Source organism: Haliotis asinina, chromosome 15 (genome assembly GCF_037392515.1).
Source record: "Haliotis asinina isolate JCU_RB_2024 chromosome 15, JCU_Hal_asi_v2, whole genome shotgun sequence".
NCBI classification, from domain to species: domain Eukaryota; kingdom Metazoa; phylum Mollusca; class Gastropoda; order Lepetellida; family Haliotidae; genus Haliotis; species Haliotis asinina.
In genome coordinates, this window is record NC_090294.1 from 5,623,444 (window position 1) to 5,634,039 (window position 10,596).

Consider the following 10,596-nt stretch of genomic DNA (forward strand, 5'->3'; position numbering starts at 1 on the left):
TTGCGAGAAGAAACCTAAGTCACGTTCTTGTCATACATAGATCATGCAGCGTTAGGGATATGTTTGGCTGCTCACATCTCAAGGTGTTATTTCTGTTCTTGCGTTACAAGAAACTTAATTATCGGATAATTTTGCAGAAGATATGAGGGGTATGATCTATACAGCTCTAATATCACTTTGTGAAACGGACCTCAAGTACTACCGAGTTTTATAGAGGTCAGTGTTGATCATGTTAGGTAGGTTCCTCAGCGCTTTCACTCAGACAAATGAGGTGAACATTAATATAGTGCATAGAGTAGTACTCCCCTTAACTCAATATCCAGTCAATATGAGCCACGAACCAGCTTAGCCCATTTCGCGTTGTACTGGGAATTGTGTCTAAGGATTGAGGTACCCGACGGTCTTCTACTGAATTGATGATTCCAACGTTGAATGTCCATGTGCTCGTTGTATTTGCTGGGCTGCCATGTATTATTAATCATATATATATTAAAATATTCACTGAAGGAGTTGTAAAGACCTTTTGCGAAATGCTTGATTTTGTTAAATATTGCCGTGAAAAGTATGGTATTTCAGGTATGTTAATGTCAGTGTGGAAAACGATGAAATCCAAAGTATTGAGTAATCAGATACCATATTCAGACCAACGGCTCTAATGAGCTCAGAAGGTCAGTTCACGCTCTTTGAACAAGCGTCTTAGCATTGCATAGTTTCCAAAATCTAAGGATGAAAGACAATAACGTCTGTAACACTTTGCAGACCCAAAGATACAAGATCGAGGGAACCAACGGGTACATGTAGGATTGTTCTTGTTGGTTGGTACAGGCTGCACTCAGTATTTCATCTTATTTCTCCTATTACGCCCTGGGTTTCATGACCCAGGCCCTTTGGGTTGCTATAATGTTTCCACGGGTTTGTAGTGAGTGAGTTGTCGACGTCACGAGCGAAAACTTTAACCACCAGACTGTGTCTTTTGTAAATGAGTGCTTTAAATCCACTATCAAACTGTTTAGGTGTAAATTAATATAACATTGTTCCTTCCATAACCCTTTTGAGTGACTTGCCATGTTCCGGCAACATTCCACGCTGATTCGGGTTCTGTAACGCGGGTATTCCTAAGCTCAATGTCTGGGTGTGTTTAGAAAACAGTTTAGAACGCTATTCGTGGACCACAGCGAGCCATAATTTCGGTTTAATGACGTTTCTTTTTTTCATCAGTGTACTTAAAGCATATAAATCGAAAAGTCATTTTTATGTTTTAGATGCATCAACCATAGTTTCGATGCAACATATATCATATTTGGGATTTCACTTTCTCAGTAAAGTACAAATTCTAGCACTTTTTGGGTTGAGTCCCATCCGGGATTCGAACCCGCACCCTCAGAGTCAGGCACCTAATCGCCAGCACACAAAGTCAGCCGCCTAGCCCGCTCAGCCACAGCGACCTCCGCAAAAATGAAAGTCGGACAACTGGTAGTCCAGACTACGTACTTTGTGTACCCCATTGATAAGTGTGAATTGGCACGGCTCCCATGGCCGAAAGTGAAATCCCAAATATGACATATGTTGCATTTGACCACTTTCTAAAATGGCATCGTGTAATCATGGCATCGATTCACTAAATAGTGCGCCAAATGGGAAGTAAGTCGTAAGCAATTGTTAGATTTATCAAATATTTTTGCGAGTTGCTTCGTAGACACACGCATGTTAATTTCTCAAAACTGTTGGTCCCTGCTTATGTTTTAAATGATCTAACTGACCGTGTCGATGAATAACGACTGCTTTAAACCGTAACATTAATGATTATTAAATTTTGATTTGTTTCAGTTGATGATTTGGAGAATAGAGAATAAAAGCAGAGGCGCCAATCTCAATTATCTGTAAAGCCATTTTGGAGTCGCAGAACAATACAATATCGGTGTAAAGACATTTTGTAACATCGACGCCGATCCTTCGAATTGACGACGTGGCCTTAAAACTCGTGTATATTTGTACATGATGAACATCGACAGCTGTAAACATTTAAACTGTATATATATTCGATGCCAAGCATTATCCTTTTACAAATACAATAGGGGTGCGACCCGTTTTACACTCAGTGATTGCGCACGACATCCTTTACCATATTGCCTTAAATAAAGGTACCCGGTAGATTGTAATAAGAAAAGAGACCAATGTTTCATCATTCTTCCAGAGTATTGTGAAGGTTTTGTATTCTACAAGTACAAGAGCATTTTGTCCCGGTGGTCGTTATTGTTCATGTGACAATAATTGTTTTGAAATATAATGAATAACTGTTGAGGTTGAGCAGATGGTGTTGCAATGTTTGATTATAGGTGAAAATAGTTAGTCCAGCAGAATCGCTTATCGTTCTGCCGACCGATATACGCTTAGCTTGTGTGCTTCCTTGGCCGACTGACCCCTGGCCGAGGAGCTGACTACACATGCGTCGGCTGTTTTGCCGGACCTAACTTTACAATTCCTGTTATAAATGTTACAGAGCGTACTGACTTTGTTAAATATTTTCTAGTTTATTATTGTTTTTGACTATTTTCATATGTAAATGTATTTTTGTATATATTATAAAGTTAAAGTTAAAGACGATAGTTAAAGACGATATGCTGCATGGAGATCCACGAGGTAGTATCTAAATGACCTTGAAGACCTTCACTGAATCGGTGTTCTGGGTCGCCAAAGAAACAGAATGAATTCCGAAACAGAAACCCAATTTAATCATGTTAATTCCATTTTGCTTTTCAGAAAAGACATAAAACCACAAACAAACAAACAAACAAACAAAAACACTTGGAATCATGTTTACATTTCTGTATTTTTTTAATTATGCTTTCACACTTTTTACAAGTTGTATCAGATTTCCTGTTTTTGGAGATTGGTGTATATATGACTTGTTACATTCAGTAACCATATTATGTGTGTATGTGACATTAGCACAGAGTGTTTGGAGCATTAAGTGTCATTCACGAACATGTTTTGTTTGTATGTTGTGTTTTGTTTTACTGAATACTTTGACACAAATCACGTTTGTGTTTAATGCATTTCGTAACATGCAGTGATGTTGTACAGATATTTGAAAAGAGAGATTTGAAAGAAATAACTCATCACGTGCATTTTGTATTCTTGTATTTAATGCATGTATTGATTTCAAGATTTAGAAATCGCTTTCTGAAAGTGCTATGCGTTAAATGTCAACGCCGTCTGTGGTACGAATGAATGCCTGGAAAAAAATCGATGTTTGATTGAACTGGTTTTGGCGTTTGGACTACATTAGTTGATATTTAACGTGTAGTGTTGGAGGATGTTGTATAGGGAGCAGTACCGGTTTGGTAATTTGTGTACACACTGACGTTATATTGAGACACCGTTAACAGTTCACATTGTACCGCCTCAAACTTACCAATTCTTCAACTTACGCTGTTTGTGCTGTACAAGAGTTGTATTTCATCTGCTAGAACATCTTCCTGTCTGTATTGCACAACTGATTTGTGATACAAAGTTAATATGCGTCTCGCTCAGTGCCTGCACATGTATCCTGCTGTATACCATCAATAAAATATGCTTCTGGCATGCAGCATCAAGAGTCCCTCTGCGTTTTTGTCTTCGTGGAAGAAGAGCCGTGGCTGGATCTTGACACCAATGACTGCAGTGTCGTTGACTCTGATTTTGATAATTTTTGGCTGGACTAAAATGTTCTTAACCTTGACCCTTACCTTGAAATTGGATTCTTATGATAGTTACCTGGACTCTAGTGACCTTCACTCTACTTTGTTGAACCACTAAAGAGACCTAAACCAAACGGTCTGTTATCACTGGGATATGTTGTATTGTGAACGTAGGCGGAAGTAACTATTGGAAATAAATGTATTCCTGCTGGCCAAATTGTAATGTTGAAATGTAAAATTTAATACAGTTTTTATACTGATACTCAGGGAACATACGTAGCACTTTAAGCATAGCTTCAGCATTTCCACGTACGTACATTTGTTACGACTTACTGTAAAGGTACCTAAAGGAATACCAGTGTTTTTCATGTGTGTGTACATATATATATGTCTAAACGCATCATTGCAACGCCAGACTGACGACCACTCAGGAAAGTTGCAACAAGAAATAGTAAACGGTATACGAGCTGAAACTGGCTGATGGAGAAATGGAAACAGGGAGAGATCGACATAGATACTGATTGCAAAACTGGGATATAAACTGCACATATGGCATCTAGCTCACACATTTCAGGTAATGGAATTTTGATAGCGAGCGTATGCCTGGTACATACTGTGCCTGAGTTTTATCACTTGTTCTGTTGAGAGTAGAAGGCAATTTTAGCGGAAAATGACATGATAACACTGCCTATAAATGATTAGTGAGGACGTTACGTGATGCAAGAACATGCTTGATGAGGCCATAATGCACCTGGACACTCTCTCTTCGTCTTGAAGCAGAGTCATCTACAAATGTACAGTGAAGTACACAACACTGCTGGATATGACGTAAGTCATGCTCTATATTGTTTCTAGATTCTCTGGTCTTTGGTTTTGATGTTATCTTTGAAATGGATACCGCTGTCCAAAGTAACACTGGCTGACATTTTGTATGGTAGTCTGCCTTGAGTTTATCTGTTGAATTTCACAAACATGTATTCGCACTAGCCTGGCAACATTCACTTGGATAATTAATATCCATGTATACGGATCTTTCTTGGGTTCAAAAAGACATGTGACTTTGTTGGGTTAAGGAACGCAGTTAATAAAGGCGCATCAGTTGCACAAGTGTAGGGATGTACGGCACATTCTGTTCAGAGCAGCTTGAAGCTAGAAACGGATTCGGGATTTGGGATATTTTTTTCACATTCGAGATTCGAATCCCGAATCTGAATATTTATTATTTCAGGCAGGCAGATCATGAAGCGAAAGCCATGTATTGCAAAGATGTGGAGTGTTGTTACATATAAACGTGTGTTGATCGTGTTCACAGTTTGCAGCAGTATACCATACCTGATGACAGGCCTCACTTCACAGTTATACAAATCAGTGCTACAGAGCATACTTGGTATTGATTCTATTTGACCATGATGCCCCACTGGTAGAATTACCAACTTTATTCCCACGTGTTAAACACAAATACTGGGAACCTATCCAAAATACCACTCCTGTTGCAATGAAACAGGAGAACAAAATGCGTGAACAATGTGATGGAACGAAGACAATAAAAGCCCAAACCTATCACGACTGGCATCAGCTGAAACGACAAATGTATTGTGCACCTGCAAATGCCGAAATGTGAAGCATGCATGCTGTGGGTAGGCAGTAGGTAGGTTATGAAAGGCAAACGTACACAATCCACTCATGCTGACGATTACACACAGTGGCATAGTAAAGTGGTCACGACTTCACACCAATCTGCCCGTCCTCATCCGCTTGCATGGTGTAGTGACTAGGGCGTCCGCCCGAAGAGCGGATTTCATCCCCGTTGCGTCATACTGTTACGGTTAAGAATTTACCGTGACAAACAATGTAAGAAAAACCCTGTGAACCAGCAAGACAGAACAAAGACAAGTTTAAAATATTCAGATACTGTATTAAGGGAATGAGAGAGCAAGTTATGCAAAGTCACAAGTCAATATCACAATACAGATTTCAAATGCAATACAAATGCTGCAAAATCTGAGGCAATGGGTCACAAACTATATAGTATAGCAAACTCACCAAACTCTTAGTGCCAGAGAGAAAAAGTCGTGCAGAATGAACACAGTGAGCGGCCTGACAGCAGTAGATCAGGCGTTAACGGATAAAGCGTTGGCAATGATCCAGTGAATATCCGACTGTGTGTCCGTGTCGAACATGGCCACCAGCATTTATATATACTTGCAGTCGTTTCCCGAAAGTACAAGCACGTAAGCTTATTGCCATCGCCACTGTAGAATGCCCTCGAAACAGTCTCCCGTAAGTAAACAAACAAGAAGTCAGGGGCAGATAATTCCCGGACAAGCCAGCTGCCAAAATCTTAAAAATGCGGATCATCTATTATAAGAAATGTGACCCATGATATCTATTATTCAAAACACAAAACGCTGCGACCCACTAACAATTATTACTGAATTAACAACCAAACACACTCGTAACAATACTATTAGTAACATATTTGTCTTTTTGATGCCTGGCGCTCGGCATTAATGGGTAAAACAAGAACCGGTTGGTACGGAGAATTTGGTGTATCCTTTCCTAATGTATTGCCGCCACAAATGGGCTTATCACGTTGCACCCATGTGCTTACTTATGACATGCTTGCCTTTTCATTTACTATTCTGCAACCGAAATTTTGATATGTGTTCGAAACCAAGAATTAATGCCTGCTCAGGGAATATTACCTACGCTGTATAATCTAAATAGATATTACTAAACGAGTGCGTCAGATACCATTTATCTTACTACGGGTTGTGGGATAAATGGTATCTGACAGTGACACGACTACAGTAATCTGTTAGTTACACCATAAAATCTCTCCATTTTAAGGTCAAATATTAACAAATTTAACATTTTCCCATCGTTGCTGGGCAATAAAACACAACACAACGGTTATGAATGAGTGATGGCTTCCTAATCACTACTCATTCCCTAGCTGACCTTCTACCAAAATGTTTCTGCCACATCTTCGCGTCATCAAGGCAATAGTGATAATGCAAACTACACAAGATCACAGAAAATTAATTAAACACTCTAAAACGATGAAGCTGCCATGTAAATGTGGGTGATTTTAATTCTTGCAAACATAAAATATTTGAGCGACGTTTGGAGGTCGTCACTGGGGACCTGTTTTTGTGTTCTTCCATCGACCGAAGCCAAAATTATTGAATGTGTACAAGATGTAAGCCTTGTGCTTTAATGGAATTTACGGAGTTGCCAGCGAAAAATGTGAGTTTGTTACAACTTGCACGTTATGAGGACATGAACTTTACATTATCATGCGTCGGAGGAATGTCTTAAGCTTTGGCTTGTGTGTAGATCAGCCATTCCTGTTCATGTTCGATTGAAATGACGTTAGTCGCCATGTGAACTCGTGAACAATCGCAAACGTTCCGTGCTGTACATGGTTTCAGCGAGTGTGTCTTGGTTCTGACTGTCATGAGTGAATCTGGTAACATTGGAATCACATAGTAGCTCGGAGCTGGAAGTAGGTCTGTATCGAAGGTATCACCTTGTTTATCAGTGAAAATTGTCATCTTCATCAATCTGTCAAAGAAACCGCGAGGCAAATCGTTCTCACAATGGACAGGCACTGACGTTATCCTGTCAGGCATGTTTCGTGAGACGATACACGATCCTTGTCATAGAAAAAAGAACCAGTGTTGTACAGTTTGAAGATTAGAAGAGAATCAAGGCCTTTGTTTCTAAAAGCGATTTTTACACACAGTTGTTTACACACTGATTGTTCGAGCCATTTTTATTTCATGAACAAAGTTGTAATAAATGAATTACAAAATTACTAGATTCGTGTGATATCTATCCCATGCTTTCTTTGTATAAATATCTGTTTATATTTCAATCGCGAAAATAACGGTTATTGCTTCAGGCACGAGAAAAAGGTACCTGTTCGATTGAAGCACGGATAACTTATCAATGAATTTTAATCAGGAAAGTAGTTCGTCATAAACTGATCCTAAGTCATCACCATGGAGTAGCCAATCAGGGGATTAGAAATCAATCTTACATACATGTTTGATACCAGTTTTCTCACATGGGTTTCTCACCCACTGGTGTGTAAGAAAAACTGTAATCAAACACGTAATTGGCTAGTGTGGGCATCTAGGCCATCAGTGTTCTCACTATCTTTCGTTTCATACCTCCATCTCATTCCGAGTGCCAGAGTTGGCTGCTAAGAACACGTCTATTCTGACACTTTGGAGATGGGTATTGCAGGAAGCGGAAGTCGTTGGGGTCTTCCTCCGAATAGTTCTTTCTGGGTTCTGCAACGGCCTGGGAGAAGTTCCTTCCGGTTACATATGAAGGGTCTCAATAAAGAGAGACAGTAAAACGCTTAAGCCTTATTGTGCTGGATAGATCCGAAATCTCTTTAAGCATACTTCTATATCAATATGTAAATAATACCCCATATATATCTCGCTTGGAATATAACATCGTGGAACTCCCAACAAAGAACTGTTTCAGTTTGTCAAGGCTACTCAGGTCTAGGTGAACTAGAATCCGAAGAATAACTTTGAGACACTAGACGTTACACAGTGAGGATCGAGTATATTCTGGACATTATCACGTGAAAGGCCTATTATTTATTCTTAAAACTCCACAAACACATTCGATCCTTCTAGGTCTTTGGATGAAGCACATAGAATTATCCCCTGACCGCTAACGTGACGAATGACGTCGTATTTGGGGATTCTATACAGGCCTTTTAAAAGATTGCTACCTCTTGATATCTATCTGATGTTATTTTTGGTGAAATCAATACCTGGCACTGATTCACTCTGGTCAAAATTTGTAATCTGTTCTTGTCTGCATCAACTAAATAGCAATTTCAAAACGAAAGAAACTTTTCTGTCGTCGTGATTTATTAACCTGCTCTTCCAGAATAGAACTGACTTCCCTTTATAGAAACCCTACAATAGGCAGCACACAAAAGTTGTTCTCCCCATTTATAAATGTCACAGGTATACGGAATTGTACAATACAGACTGATCCTGCTATGGTTACAGAATGGATTTGATCACACTACAGTGACGGCAAGGGCTTCATCTTTGAAATAAATCGTAAGCGATACACTGATGCGATATCGTCTAGCTGGAGTAATTAGATGGCTTCATTATCTTGACCAAACACGACAACGCAATGTGAACTATTCCTTTCTTTCCTAGGCGCCTTCCATTTAGATCCGCGCGGATATGGATTACTCACTTCACATCAAGTAATGCCGGAACGGATTAAATTGACAGGTGAATGGGTCACTTTGAGTGGCATATTTATCAAGTCATTACGTTATTTTCGAAAGAGGGAACATAAGGAATTATACAGAGAATACAACGAGTATGTCGATATTCATTCATCGTACGCATCCGCTACGTTAGGTACCGTTGGTCAAGATCAGTCATGTTCAGATACAAGTAACCACACATGACTATGATAATCGAGATTATACAATCTCTTCAATGCGTATACATACGTACATATCATCATCGTATTGTTGTCATGCCTACGGAGAGAAGCATATGATTAACACTGTCCTTCTATAGTAACCGTATCGTTTTATTAAGATTCAGTAACATCATGAGTTATTATATGACCATAGCATTACTAGTAGTAGTACTGACATCAACAAAGTACGTGAACAGATTCGACAACCGGCGGAACATATACTGAGGAAAACAACACAGAAGGAATCACATGAAAGGACAAGTGTTCCTTTTTTAACCAAGGTTTCTTCACAAGCTTTGTATCGCATAGCTTGTGAAGAAACCCGCAAAGAAAGAAGGGACACTTGTGCTTTCATGTGATCCCTTATCTTTTCCCGTCAGTATATTTTATTGCTCGTGAAAGGTAAACGATTAATGCAAATTATGAGCATGTTTCTTGGATACTCACTATTGACACAAATTGTCGTTGAAAAGTGTCAGCATATTTTACAGACTTTGCCACTTAGCTTGCCACTTACACAATTTTCATTAAAAGGCAATTGTTTGTATTTTTTCTCATAACGATTCTCTTGCCATACGATGCCGGCATGCAAACATTGATGTCTGGACCAGACACTTCAGTAATTAGTATAATGAGCCCTGATCAAATATTGCATGTTTTCACGATTTCTCTGCCTATTCAGGGGTGCCTGTATCCCAGGATATCTCACATTCAACGTGTTTACTTTCAATTAAAGTACGTGAAAGCCAAACATGAACATCAAAACTATGCATTCGTCATAAAACAGGACGCCTTGAAGAATGGCAGATCAGACCCAGTACTGGGACACAAGCTGTGACACAAGATTTACATGCTATATATCTTATTGATAGTGATGAGTCACTGTGTCGTTTAGTAGTGTTGCACTGTCTACAGAGCGGCAGCTGGGTGCAAGAATCGGTTATTATTAGAATCATGTGTCACATTAGACCATTGAAACCCGAACCACTATAACCGGAGCAGAATTCTAAAACAAAATAAAATTATAAAAAAAATATTCATTGCACACTTGGTTGGTGACGCATGATGATGTAAATTCACCCTGCTCTGTAAGGAAATTACCGGAAACATTTTTTTTGTATTCCACGAGGCTGGCCGTTGACCTTCAACGTGTAGACACTTGAGATTGCGATCATCAGTTCCAGGTTTTATTTCCAGCCAAGGAGTGGAAGCTTCATATGTATTATATAAATACACCACTGTTATTTTATACTACTGGCATTGTACAAGCAACTGAACTGCCTCTCGATTGTGCAATGCCGCTGTAATTACTTTGAAGTAAATTGTTAATCCGGTGTAATTGATGGCACGATTGCTAACTGCATGTCATTCATTCGTTTGCGTAAATATTTCGAATTCTGCTTTAGGGTTAAAATGAGTGAATGAGCGGGATTTT